General features: G+C 36.8%; 1 long non-coding RNA gene across 1 annotated transcript; it reads right to left on the reverse strand.

Moving 5' to 3' along the window:
- Positions 1 to 8709: 8709 nt before the first annotated feature.
- Positions 8710 to 13430, reverse strand: LOC141443555 (uncharacterized). Its single transcript, XR_012453054.1, has 3 exons — positions 13302 to 13430; positions 11833 to 11908; positions 8710 to 10500 (listed from the first exon to the last, which is right to left on the reverse strand). It is a non-coding gene; the product is annotated as an uncharacterized lncRNA (long non-coding RNA).
- Positions 13431 to 15384: the final 1954 nt, after the last annotated feature.

The raw sequence follows: 15384 nt of genomic DNA on the forward strand, positions 1-15384 counted from the left end.
AGGTACCTAAATTAAAACGTGTTTTTAAAATACAGTGGGTTTGCTCGGTCTTATGAATTAAAAAAATGTGAGCCATTTGTTTGTGGCCCTGTATATTAATGTCCTTGAAAATTGCGTATAAACAACACTATTCCAAAATGTTGATTATATAGTACAATACAATACAATAACTCTTTATTGCACACCAACACAGTAAGCACAAGTACAGAAAACACAAGTATATACATAGAGATTTTCTAAGGCGGCCTTATCGCTTCACAGCGATCTCTTCCAGGCAACCTTTACAATGGTATCAGAATGGACAGAAATAAGGAATACATTTTAGCAGGTGGTGCAATTTACAGTAGATTAGAGCAGTATCAAGAATACATAAAACTAACACATACAATACACATACATTATAGCAGGATCGCAAATGGCATTTTTTTTTAATTGCCTCGTAATTTAAACCAAATACTTAAGTTTATTTCATTTTTCTCCATTTTAGGTCACATTTTTTAAAATAAATATAAAAAATAAATAAATAAATTATACCACATCACGAAAAATTATCCTTAGACGACCGGATGGCCGTGTGGTTAGAGAACCTGACTACGAAGTTTGAGGTCCCGGGTTCGATTCCCGGCCGGGGCAGATATTTGTATGAATATTTAATACGGATGTTTGTTATTTTGAACATGAAACTGCCGTGAGACTCACTCATATTAAATAATAGCTCCATATATATTTTTCATTCCGCGGAAAGTGCGTGAAGCCATCGAGATTAGTCGTCGGCCGAATTTCAACCGGGATAGTGGTTGGACGGTACCTCCGAGTTGGAAAACGGTATTAAATACTCGTGCTGCGTCATCGGTGTGTGTGAACGTACCTTTACAGAGCGATGTTGTTAGTGTTGTGTGCTACCCTACATTTGACAGTTGTAATGATGATGAAAACGCGGGTAGTTGTGTGCCGGTGTCAGTTTCGTCGGGTAGTCGCGCGAGCAGAGCGGCGGCGCGCAGTGCGCGTGTTGCAGCAGCCGCTGAGTCGCGTTGCTCCGAAGACGCAGGGCTACGGATTAGCCCGAAACATGTCGAGCTTAACTCGATTTAAGACGTGAGTTATCCGGGTCAATATGTTTAATACGGAGGTTTGTTCTCGGGTTTAGGATGTTTAACATGTGTTTATATATATAAGCATGTTTATCTGTTGCCTGTTGCCTAGTATCCATAGTACAGTCACCAGCATTAATATCTGCCACAGCGGAGCGTGCAAAAATATCTGACACGTCCTTCCGGCCCTAGAAATAGAGTCGTATCAGATATTTATGCACGCTTGTTGTGTCAGATATTGGTGCTGGTGACTGTACAAGCTCTGTTTAGTTTGGGACTAGGTCAAAATTAGTGTCATTGTCCCAAACATTTATTTTTATTTTTGTTTATTTATTTAGCTACTTATTTAGCTGAAACTTGTTGTTGCTTCTCAGGTGCGAAACCTTAGTAATAAAAAGGTAGTATAAAACCTTCATTTGGTTCACAAAAACAAGCAAAGTCAGGTCCGTCAACTAGCTAAGCCAACCCTCTCATATGTGGTATATTTATACGCATATAATACGCAACGCTTTGAAAAAGAAGCGCGAATTTTCACGCCCCAGCCCCAGCTCGCTTTTTTTTTAATTACGACCCCCGCGCTATTGTAGTGCATGGAGGGATCTAGTTTTAGGGTTGCCAGAGTTGATTAGGAATGTGTTATTAAGAAAATTGTGTAGGTCCAATAAGGTCCAGTTGGGTTCAATGAGGGCTATCGTTTTTTGTCTCACTAGATGGCGCACTGTTGCGTGAGGTTTTTAAGTATGGCTTTCAAAGTCTGTTATTACGGGCGTGAAAACAAAGTTTAGATTAAAATCATATTCAATACACCTTAAAACAGTACCATAAAAATATCGAGCATGCCACATTGCTGCATAGTCCCCGTTTTGTTCGGAAAAAAGGGAGGACAAAGGTTTCCGAAAGACAAAACTGTCTCAAAACACAGACATTCATTGGCCCGGAACGCATATTTGCCATAATTAATTTCAGATATTGCAAAATATTCACAAAATTATTCTTATTATAAATAAACCCGCGTATCTCACCCAAAAACTATGAGATTTGACATTTCGGAGACCTCACGCTACACTAGCGCCTCTAGCGGCGAATTCATACGCGATAGCCCTCATTGGGTCCAATTTATTTGGGTAGGTTCAACTTCGAAAAAGAGGTTAGAAATATGTTATTAAGAAATTTGTGTGGGTCCTATAAGGTCCAGTTGGGTTTAATTGGGTCCAATTCATTTGGGTAGGTTCAACTTCGACAAAGAGGTCGCCCGAAGAATCCAATTCAAATGAACAGCAAGAAAAACTTGGATTAAAAATCCATACTAATATTATAAATGCGAAAGTGTGTGTATTTGTGTGTTTGTATGTTTGTATATTTGTCCGTCTTTCACGACGAAACGGAGCGACGGATCGACGTGATTTTTGGCATAGCGATAGTTTATGGGCCAGAGAGTGACATAGGCTACTTTTTATCCCTGAAAAATGCACAGTTCCCGAGGGAACAGCGCGCGATAACCGAATACCACGCGGACGGAGCCGCAGGTAAAAGCTAGTTATTTATCATTGTAGCCGCAACCAAAATACATATTATAATTATGAATCCTTCTTTTATTTTATTTATTTTACACATTATTCATACACGGTTTTTAAACTAGTGGCAACCCTGACGCTGCATTATCGAACTGGGGGGCCGTCAAAGCTCAGCCCGTACCACGGTAATATAAAAATACACGTGCGAACTCCATTCATAGTCCAAACTAGAAATACTACTTTTTTCCAGTAATACCTATAATAAAAAAAGTTTACCAAGTGAACTAGGTACTTATAATTAGATCGATATCCCACTGTATCGGTTTAGACGAGAAAATAAGACCAGCACTGGGAATCGAACCCAGGTCCTCGGCATTCCGTGCCGTGTGCTACACCGCTACACCACTGCTGGACAATCTGGATGGATGGTGGTTTTTCTGTGCATCTATATTTCAGTTTGTATTTTCAATTTAGGTTTTACGGGATGACCGTAAAAGTAAAAAACATTTTTTGAAAACTTACAATTTGGCGCCAAAAATCCGCCATTTTGATTTTTTAAGAATTTCATGTACCCAGTGTCACTCGCGTCATTAAGACGAATCCAATGACGTATCATATATCAAAATCAGTTCAGCCATTGAGTAGTTACGAGAGGACATAGGAATAGACATACATACATACTTACATACATACGCATACGCGTCAAACACATAACCCTCCTTCTTCGCAGTCGGGTAAAAAACCATCCCGCTTTAGTACTTGTAGGGGAAGTATACATAGGTAGGTATATGTGCCACGAGAGTTGAAGTCACAACAAGAACATAATTTATCATGTAACTAAAGTTTACCCGCGGCTTCGCACGCCTAAATTATTCGATCTAGTGGTTACAATTGAAATTCCGGGATTTTACAAAACTCCTCTGGGAATTCCCAAAATTTAGATCGTGGTCTTCGTCGAGGTTGTGTCAAGAACAACTATCCAAAATTTCAATACTCTAAGCCCAGCGGTTGAAATTTCAAGATTTTATCGCTATCCTGTGGGAATATCGGGATAAAAAGTAGCTTATGTGTTATTCCAGACGTCCAGCTACCTACATGCCAAATTTCATGACTCAAAGCCCAGCGGTTGTTATTTCAAGATTTTATCCCTATCCCGTGTGAATATCGGGATAAAAAGTAGCCTATAGTTAATCTAGAGTAATTACCTGTGTACCAAATTTTATTCAAATCCATTCAGTAGTTTCTTTCTGTAAAAAGGTTACCTGGAAGAGATCGCTCTTAAGCGATAAGGCCGCCTATTGCTCACCTTGTAATTTTAATAATTTGTTTTCTGTATCGCTTACTATGTCTGGTGTACCATAAAGAGTCTTTGTATTGTATTGTATTGTAGTTTTTGCGTGAAAGATTAACGAACATACATCCAAACAAACATCCATCCATACAAATTTTCGCGTATATAATACTAGTAAGATAACAGCGAGATTTTGACATTCAGTCATTCATTTCATTTATTCATCTTTTATGCAGTTATGTTCAGTTCTTCATGTAGCAGTGTGTGTAGTCATTCACTTCTACTCTCCAGGCACTACCTATACGTACTTTATGTATTTTCATTTTCGTATTTATTTTTTGTTTTATTTGTGTTTGCTTATTTTTTTTTGTGTGTCTTCGTGAATGTGCATAAATGTCTTCTTTCTCTCTTTATCCTCGAACAGCACCGCTCTGGTGGATACAGCTGAGCGGAACGAGGCTAAGTAAATGAAGCGTTTCTATTGGTTCATGAATCACATCCTCACACATCTCTGGTGGGAACGCAGCCTAAGGCCTCTTGTACACACACGGTTTATCGCCGTGAACGGTGGCGCCACGGCACGGCGCCGCGGCCGTGTGCGCCGTGCACGTCTACAAGCTTTCATAGTGATCCATACAACACTGACGACCGTGCCTACACGCGGCGAATTAACCGTAGATTTTCACGGCGATAAACCGTGTGTGTACAAGAGGCCTAAAACGGCAGAGCAACTACGAAACTCGAAGTTCGTATCGTACCGTCCCTCTCGCTCTCGTATTAAATAGTATAAGTTACACAGGGACCGCGCGAGACGAACTGCGAGTTTCGAGTTTCTTAGTAGCCCTGCGGCTATCAACATGGTTGGTTTAAAAATAATATTTTAAAGTGTGCACTATGAAAGCGCGGTGGCTCATGTAGTGTGACTGCAAATCGTATAATTAGACGGGAACATTCCCCGCAGCCACTCGCTCATTACCGAAGATACGTGGACACTTTACAACGGGACCCTTTTACGCTAGTAACTTTTAATATTTAGAAAAAACCGGCTAAGAGCGTGTCGGACACGCCCAAAATAGGGTAGCTATTACGAAAAAATCAAGCAACATTTTTCTAAGGATTTCGTATTGTGTACGGAATCTTCCAAGTTTAGATATATATTTTATATATCTTAGGCTGCTATTTACTCTGAAACTACAGCAATCTTAGCCGTTATAATTTTCCTTGTAAATTTGATATACTACTACCATCCGAATCTCGAATTTAATGAAAATTTGCACTTTAAAGTTGAATATTTCGCAAACAGATCACTGAATCGAAAAATTCCCCCCAGTGGTTTAAAAGAAGCCGGATTCTTCTCAGCAGAGGTTTTTCCGAACCGGTGGTAGTTTTTTTTTTGACATTCATAAGTGCTTGTTATAGCCTAGATTGAATAAAGATATTTTGACTTTGACTTTGACTTTGACCTATCCAACGATACCCCACACTATGGGGTTAGTCGAGAAAAAAATCACCCCCTCCACGTTTACGGGTTTTTTTTTGTTTTTTAATTCTACCATTTTGTCGGCGTGACTGATATGTATTTTCATGCCTAATTACAGCTTTCTAGTGCTAACGGTCTCAGAGCTTAGCCGCGGACAGACAGACAGACGGACAGACATGGCGAAACTATAAGGGTTCCTAGTTGACTACGGAACCTTACAAAGGTATTACTCGTGGGTCCATATCGACTCGCATAATAATTGAAAGTTAGATAATGTTGTCATAAAAAAAAATCTCTGAATGTAATTGTTTAGAATTGCTATAAAACAAACCTAATCTAACCTACAGTTTTCTATACGTGACCACTTAAATATCAAAAAAATATATAGGTAGGTACTTGATAATTTGCACACCTGCTTGCAGGTTGAGTACCATATTTATAAAATCTGTATGTAACTATATATTTATTTCAAATAAAATTATGACAAACAATAATTCTGACAAACTACATTACGAGTAGGTATGCCTTGCGAAAATTATGCGAACTTTGGCGCGCACATTATTAATTTCGATAAACGTGATAAGTGTCTGGTAAAATAGTTGAGTAAAAATCACGAGTCTAAAACAATCCGAAATATTTCGGCAAATGTTTGGGTTAAAGTGATACACATTCCTATAAATTAATCAGAATTTTGGAAACAAAATGTAGTCTGCTTTTCACGCAAATTTTTAACATCAACCAATATATTTTGTCAACCACAATTAAAAAGTCCCGAAGAACTTTTACACGGGTTTTCACTTATATTTTCCTTTTCTTTCAATGTAATGAAATGACACAGTAAAACTAATCATATCATCATTATGTCTTTTAAACAAAATAAAAAGTAAATTAGATCTAATATAAACTATTTTAATGTACTTAGTATTAGTACCCTAATAAAATTGCCAGTTCTAAAAAATTCAAATTCAAGCAGAAAAATAACGACGCACTAACGGCAAAATTTATTTTTATTCCACAAAAAAATACTGGCCGTTGATTGTCACTCCATAGCGAGGAAAAGAAATAAAAAGAAAGATGGCCGCCTTCCGCCAAGCTTTATATTCTACTGAATATGCAATACATAATATTGTCGGCAGTTCAAGTGGGCTGCGAAGAAATGGAGGAGGCACTTTGACTTTTATTTTTTTTAGTTCATCGAAACTGAGCATTGAGTGAGAATTCCGTATTGGATGGATTTGGAGTAGATTTTAGTTACACACGGGAAAATGAGTCTTAACTCATTTTCCCGTGTGTAACTAAAATCGACTAAGTAATAATATTATGTCTGTCAACTACAAATCGCAAACCCATAAACAACGATCACACACCACACTAAATGAAGTAGATTTGTGGTCACAACTCTGTAATTTTTCGCCTAAATGCTTATTTGTCCCAAAATGATTCATCTTTCATCTTCCAACTGTTTCATAAATATTTTATTTATAGATGAACGATTTTTTTAAACTGTAAGTACTTAGGTACATCAGGATTGTTATAAAACCAACCTTACCTTAGGGTTTCACAGGATAGTACTGAAATACACCCTGAATAGTTAGAATGCCGAATACAACACAACACAATACAACTAAGCACATACACTCACACAATTTTAAAACATTTTGCATGTCTTTTTGTAAACCATTACCTATCTTTGTACGATGTTTGAGCAACTAAACGAATGATTACCGATTGATTACAAGTGAATAGGTACCTACTCAAGTCTATTACCACTTTAGGTGCTACGAGGGGGTTGTGCGTGTGCGACGTTCATCTGTTTCGCATTTCATCATGTCCGCGATTCTTCAGATTCGCTATTCATCAAGGCTAGGAATTGTACCTCCTCCACTATTTCTCGAACTGGGGCGACAATCGTCAAGTATTTTCCAAGAACTCTTTATATTTTTAATGTCTGCGGAGGGAGGTCCTAATGTAGGAAAAGGTCAACGGGCCCCTTTACGTTTCACAACTTCGGGCCTTTCATTGGTTTCATGAAAAAAGTTTGAAAAACACTTGGCTGGGTTTTCTTTTTGAATTTGAGATTTGTCCTGTTGAAATCATGTTTGTTCCCCTCTTTCACAGACAGAAATTTCATAGAATTTCGTTTCGCAGAAGATGTTTCATATAATATTTAGTCCTTGTATTTTTACTTCGAATATTATTGTTTCAATTACTACGAGTATTTACTTGAATGAAACATATTTAATAGAATACTAATTCAGTGAATTTTCGACGCTATGTTGTCCATAATTTAATAAAAAGTAACACATTTTAATGTAGTAATTTTATGTAGGTTACATTTGGTTAGATTAAAGCTGTGACCCCACCAGAAAGCGAATCGCTACCAGAAAAGTAGGTTAGGTTAGGTTAGAACTGTGACCCCACCAGAAAGCGAATCGCTACCAGAAAAGTAGGTTAGGTTAGGTTAGACCTGTGACCCCCAGAAAGCGAATCGCTACCAAAAAAGTAGGTTAGGTTAGGTTAGAACTGTGACATCACCACTAAGCGAATCGCTACCAGAAAAGAAGGTTAGGTTAAGTAAGAACTGCGACCACACCAAAAAGTGAATCAAAGTCAAAGTTAAAATATCTTTATTCAATTTAGGCTACCACATACCCCTATAATAATATTTACATATCCTTTAGGTATTTAGGCTATAACAAGCACTTATGAATGTCAAAAAAATCTACCACCGGTTCGGAAAAACCTCTGTTGAGAAGAATCCGGCAAGAAACTCACCGAGGTATATTTTTTTAAACAGATTTACAATATTAGTAAATGATATTAAATGATACGGATAAATGAATTGCTACCGTTATAGGAGGTTTTGTCGCTGGTATTAATTAAAAGGTTTAGAACCTACCACCACATGAAATGTTTTTATTTGTAATAAGTTTTATATCAACTAAATAATATAAGAATAAACAATATTTGATTTGTTATTCTATGAAATGAATACTTTAGATAATGAATTTTATTTGTAACATAAATCAATGTTACAAATTTCTTCAAAGTAAGTGTTCCATGTATTGATTATTCTATGAAACAATAATATGAGAAAAAATATCTGTTAAACGAAATTCTATTAAAATGTTGTCTGCGAAACAACAGACAACCCATGTTTGCGACATGCTAGTGTTTAGCGGTGGCTTTGCTCATTTTGCTATACCTCGGTACCGCTTTGCTTTCAGAGCATAACATGAGTGCGTGTGAGCTAACTTTGGGGGCGGCAGACGTGAGCTTGCCTTCGGAATCCAAAAGCTTAATTTTTTTTTTTATTTATGACGGTGGAAGCATTCTACACTTCCACTGAACGTAGATATAGTTAGTGTTTAGTTTTGTAACTAAGGGACCCTATACATCCCTGTATTATTATTATATTATTATTTTTATATTTTATTCTTTAATTGTATAGTCTACAGTATTTTTAAGTATTTTATTTGTAATTATTTTATTTAAAAAAATGACTTTCTGCCAAGTTTTTTGCGGCGCATTCTTCTTGGCAATGACGGTCTTTCCGAAAGCGCTGGTAGTTCAAAAAAAATACGTGTAAAAGTGCCCATTGCGGCCTATTTAATGAATAACTGATTTGAATTTGAATATGAATTAGAGGTGCTCGAAATACAGATAAAACTTCACTATAAAAATCACTAATTTTCATCTACTAATTAACAGAAAGAAGTAGATAGATTAGCAGCGGGTTTAATGTTTAGAGACATTTTTTTGACATTATTATAATCGTAGGGCATCTTACTTCTGGGACATGTTGCTTTTCAGACATCCTGTTTAAAGAGCATATTGCTTCAAAGATTTTCTTTTAGGCCATAGTTCTTTTTACCCGACTGCGAAGAGGGTTATTTGTTTGACCTGTATGCATGTCTATTCCTATGTCCTCTCGTAACTAGGTACTCAACGGCTGAACCGATTTTTATAAATGATACGTCATTTGATTCGTCTTGATGACGCGATTGACACTGGATCATGAAATTCTTGAAAAATCAATATGGCGAATTTTGGCGCCAAATTGTTAGGCATCTTATCGTTTATATAGCTACTTATGTACATGCTAAATTGGTTGGAAAGACGTAAGAAATTATGTACCACTTCTATTGTTTTAATATTTTTCTTTTTATTAACAGTGCATTTGCTTAACGAAATCCTACGAAATCTAACAATTAAAAATGATGATGATGTTTTGAGCCTCACTCATATTTAAACCCGGAGAACTCACGTCTTAAATCGAGTTTAGCTCGACATGTTTCGGGCTAATTCGTGCGTGTTTTGCAGCAACCGTGTCACCTTGCTCCTAGAGGAAGGGCTCCGAATTAGTTCGAAACCTGTCTAGCAATACAATACATTAGGTTACAAGTATCTGTACCCTTAGTGTAAGTTTTTGGTTACAAAATACGTCTCGATCACGTTCGCGTTAAAATCTCAATTTGTATGGAAACACGAACATCGCAAACGTTCCGCTAGAGGCGCTGCGCTGTTCGTGTTTGCATACAAATTGAGATTTTAACGCGAACGCGATCGAGACGTATTTTGTAACCGAAAACTTACACTAAGGGCATGGTGGTCCCACGTGGTGTACACCGGGCTAGGCCTCTGTCACGTGGTGACCGGATTCGGTAAATAATTAGAGAAATTACAATGTATTTTATTCTTCTACTGTTAGGTACATTGTACCTAAATACTATAACTTATAAGTAAGTAGTAAAATGTGTGTTTGTGAAAATATTGCGTCAGTAACAAATCGAAGTAGTTACAAGCTATGATCATAAACTAAATTAAATTCAACTCTGTGTGTGTGTGTGTGTGTGTGTGTGTGTGTGTGTGTGTGTGTGTACGCGTCTCTTTCTCTCTCTCTCTCTCTCTCTCTCTCTCTCTGTGTGTGTGTGTGTGTGTGTAGGTAACCGTACAGCATCCGGGTTGGTGATTTAATGATGATGATGTTTATTACATTATTTCAATGAGTTTCCACCGCATACTGAGTTGCAATGAGCGATGCTTCTGAACATATTGCTGTTGCCCCCGCAGCCGCCAAAAGCAAACGGCATACATTTCTGCTTCTCCACATTGAATGCGTATCTGTAAACAGTGATAGCAATTTTATTTGAATTAGATCATAATAATCATATCACAAATACTTAAGTACAAAAAACTACAATTATGAAGGGAAATTATAATAAATTATTAAAATTACATGGGTAATTAGATTACAAGTCAACTTTTTTTACTCTCTCTCACTTAAAAAAATATATATGCTTTGGTAAGTGAAGTCAAAAAATTAGCAAAAAAAAACCTCGCAAAAACGCAGAATCGCTGAATGTTTACCCCCAAGTATCAATCACGTAGACTAGAAGGTCATTGATCATTATCATCCAAAACGTAAATTAGACTAGTAAATTAGTCTAAGCTACTTGATTAGTTTATAAAAAATAAATAAATAATAAGTTTTTGTTTAAAAAAACATTTTTAATACAAGCATTTTTGCAGACTTCACCTTTTGTTGACTGTACGTGCATTGTCGTCTTAACTACATATCCGTACCAAATTTCAAGTCGGTACGGTACTATGTGCGATGTGTTATATTGAACAGACATTTTTTTGGAATATAATATTAGCCAAAAGAAAACCTTTGCTTAATAAACGTTTGTCATAATAAAACTTGACAATGTAAAATTATGCCAAATGATAATTTGACCAAATTAATAAAATGCCAAATGTTAATATGATAAACATTCGTTTGGGAAATGTAACTACTGCGATAAGTGGGAAGTGAAATTTGGCGAAACAAATTTTGCCCAAACGGCAGTACACCCGTGAAAGTTGCGGGCCGGTGGATGCAATGCAAATGCAAGTTGCCATACAGGGGGCCTACCACGCTCTTTTAATACGATTCAGCAGGGCTACTCCGAAACTCGAACTCGAAGTTCGTGTCGTGCGGTCCCTCTGACACTTATACTATTTAATACGAGAGCGAGAGGGACCGCACGACACGAACTTCGAGTTTCGAGTTTCGGAGTAGCGCTGCTGTTTAGGCTCTAAACTGAACATCGCTATTTCGTACCACGACCACAGTGTAAGAAAATTCTTAGACTTTGCCACGACGTTACTTTTGCGATTCAGTTCAAGCACGGTTCAGGGACAGCGATACAGACATTTTCATTCACTCACTTCAAGCGGTTTTCGTACCGTGACTAAGGCCGTCTTGCAGGAAAAAATAAATCTAGATTCAGTAGTTTAGCGCTAACTCGAGATTTATGTTTTTACTGCTAGTGGGCCTAAATTGAACTGCTCTGCGTTTGGATCGTTTATGAAAAGATCATGGTAAGATCCTGTTGACGTTCATTGTGGTTTTCTAAGGCCTTTACTCAGTAACGTCTCCCGACTGATGATAATGAGGATGACATCACTAACCTAACAAATGAGGCTCTGCATATACCGATCGATATCGGCTCATAGCACACACTTGGTAATATTCTGGTCACATTTCCTAAAAAAATAAATTAAAATTTTCTATATCCCCGGCTCAAAAACCTCTAGAAAAAGAAAATTAAAAATTAAATTAAAAAAAAAAAAAAAAAAGCGGGTCGGCCAAAAAGTGCGGATGACGTAAATATGACGTACCTAATCTTGCACACAAGATGATGTTTCTATTTAAACTTCCGTGTGACATGTAGTAACAAAGTAGCATTAATAAAGTAATAAAATAATCGTAAATAAATCAATGGAATTCAGTGAATAAAATAAATATCATATCGTTTAATGAAGAGGTTGATAAATGATAAGTGATAATTGTTTATGAAAATCGAAAATACTATTTGAAATCATCCTATAAGTGGTTTGACGTCATCGGCACTTTTTGTCCGACCCCTGATTACAAGTATTAGAGTGGAGCTAATAAAACTGGATATCTTGTTTAGGGTTCAGTAGCTAAAATGGCAAAAACGGAACTCTTATAGTTTCGCCATGTCTGTCTGTCCATCCGCGGCTTTGCTCAGGGACTATCAATGCTAGAAATCTGTAATTTTGCACGAATATAATTAAATGTAAGCTATGCCGACAAAATTGGTAGGTACAATAAAAAAATTCAAAAACATTTTTTTTAAAAGTACCTACCTTCCATAGACGTAAAGGGGTGATTATTTTTTTCTCATCCAACCTTTTAATGTGGGGTACCGTTGGATAGGTCTATTAAAACCATTAGGGGGTTGCTACAATAATTTTTCGATTCATTGATTTTTTTGCAAAATATTCAACTTTAAAGTACAAATTTTCATTAAAATCGAGCGTCTCCCCCCCCCCCCCTTGGGTGGAAAATTTTGAAAAAATTCAGAATGGTAGTAAATATATAAAAATATTACTTAATTTTTTCGAAATGGCTACAGAACCCTATTTCGGGCGTGTCCGACATGCTCTTGGCCGGTTTTTTTTACTATGGGCGGTAGGTGAACAAGCAAGCGGGTCATCTGATAGGAGATTATCACCACTGTCCATGAGTACCAACTCAAGAAGTCATTGGGTCGCTGGCGCTGGCAAGAGCGTACTCAGCGGTAACAGCAATTTGTGAAAAAATATTCGTTTTTCTTTTACAAATAATATACAATTTTACTCGCAAATGTGATGAAAAACATTGTATATCGCACGGGCGGTACTTGAATTACGAACATCGACTCATTAAAGCCCTCAGTCTTCGACTTCGGGTTTCTAATAGACTCTCGTTCGTAATTACTTATTTACCGCCCTTAGACACAATGTACTATTTTTCAGTGGGGGTACCTAACCAATACCCAAGTTATCAGCCAATCCAATCCTAATCGCGTAATAATCCGTTTTATAAATGAAGGAATACTATAAAAACGTCATAAACACAATTAAAAACTTACTTGAAGTCACGTCTTTTGTTAAAGCCGAATGGATTAAAACAAATAACAAAGTTAACTCCTTCATAACTTAGTTTGATCTCAACGAAGAATAACGATCAAATAGTTACTCATATTTTTCTAAAATTACATTTCTACGTTTAATTTACTGTAGCATTCAATTCGCGAAATGAGGCGCGAAGCGAAAAAAATGTACTTACCTATTCTAACTATACAGCGTGTATTTTTGATACTACCTCAAACTGTAACCAGACGAAGTTTTAAGTGCCATTAACCGATATCAAAACAAATTGTTAATTTAGAATTAACTACCAGAACGTAATAAATTTTTGAAATATTTTCGAGCAGCAATGTACCTAATGGGTACAATAATTTGATACGAGAGAGAAGCGTTCTGTGACAGCTGTCACGTCAACAAGTGCGACGTTTTGAATAAAAACAAAGTAGTATCACGTCACGTAGTGGTACTATGGCCAGCAAAAGTCGATGGACAATTCCCAAACATAATCGTCTGACACGTGAAACGGCGCCATCTATGTGTTTGAAGTGTATTAGCGGTATTTACTTATTAACTAACTTAGTTAGTTTATTAAGATGCCACTAGATGGCGCTGGCGCTGACCTTAAAAAAATATTTTATATTCATGTTAGAAATTTGATATTTCACTGCCGTAGTAACTTAAATAAATTATGTCCCTGCCTGCGAAGCGCGTCACGACATTTTCTGTCTCTTTCGTACTTGTCGTAAGAGAAGGAGAATATTATTATTCGCATTACTATCGTTTCTTGTCCTTCAAATATTCCAACGATAAATTCTTTGGTGTGTGTGAAGTTCCCAATCCGCACTGGGCCTGCGTGGGAACTACGGCCCAAGCCCTCTCATTCTGAGAGAAGGCCTGTGACCAGCAGTGGGACGTGTATCTATAGGCTGGGATGCTGATGATAGTTAAATTCTTTATTTACGAAGACTCATGTTGCGAATTAGTGTCAACTTTAGTAATCTCCAAATCTAGCAGTAAATTTACAAAAACACAAACTCAATATTATCGCCTGGTGGGATTTGAACTTGTGACATACGAACGAAGAACGAAGTTCACAACCACTTGACCATCGTACTGTTATCTTAAGCGATGAAAATCGGATCTATATCGGGTCGTCTTAAAATTAATCGGTAAGTCATGCGTGTTTAACGAAACTTAGAGGGTAGACTGAAGATCTTCAAACTACCAGGCTAAGTTTTTATTACAAAGATTTTGCTACTTGTTCAGCTGCTTGCAACATCGTTTGATCGTCTCTTTCAAGTTGAATCTGCTTATTATCGTAATTATTCTTTAAAATGAGTTCTCATCGCAATATTGAAATGGTTAAAACATGTGAAATTATTAATTTATATGAAGAAGGAAATAATATGTCGGAAATTTCTAGACAAATTGGAGTTAATAATGTGAGTTTTTTTTGTTTACGTTCATCCTACCAACTTCTTCATTAAAATTATATCTACGTTATATTATTTTATGTTTATTTATATTGTTACAGATAAAAACAGTTATATTATGGGTACGACGATATCAAGACGAAGGATCTTTGCTGCATCGTCAAAGATCGGGTAGACTACGACTCATAGATGCCCCGCTATGATGTTGCCCACTGTTAGAATTGTCTATCCAGAAGAACAAGTGCCGTGCATAACGTTCGTGCAAGATAACTGCCCAATACACGGGTCGCGTATTGTGCAAGACTGGTTTGATCAACACAAAAATAATATTAAAGTCGTTCCTTGGCCTGCCAGATCACCGGATTTAAATCCCATTGAAAATGTATGGGGTGTTATAACCATGTCCAACGTTGGGATAACCAAAATAAGCGAACTCTGTTACGTTAGAAGCCCACTGTGTAAAAATAAGGGACAGTTATTCGCGGCTCTAATATGTGTGAAAATCTAGTTGCATCGATGCGATTCTTTTTGCAAGCAGTTATCGACAATCATGGTGGTTACACCAGTTATTAAAATAAAATTGATAGTTACGTGTAGACCGGGTTATATACTGAAACAATTATGTTATAATAAAATATATAAGGTGCAGATA

The sequence above is a fragment of the Choristoneura fumiferana genome, chromosome 27, assembly GCF_025370935.1.
Source record: "Choristoneura fumiferana chromosome 27, NRCan_CFum_1, whole genome shotgun sequence".
Taxonomy (NCBI): Eukaryota; Metazoa; Arthropoda; class Insecta; order Lepidoptera; family Tortricidae; genus Choristoneura; species Choristoneura fumiferana.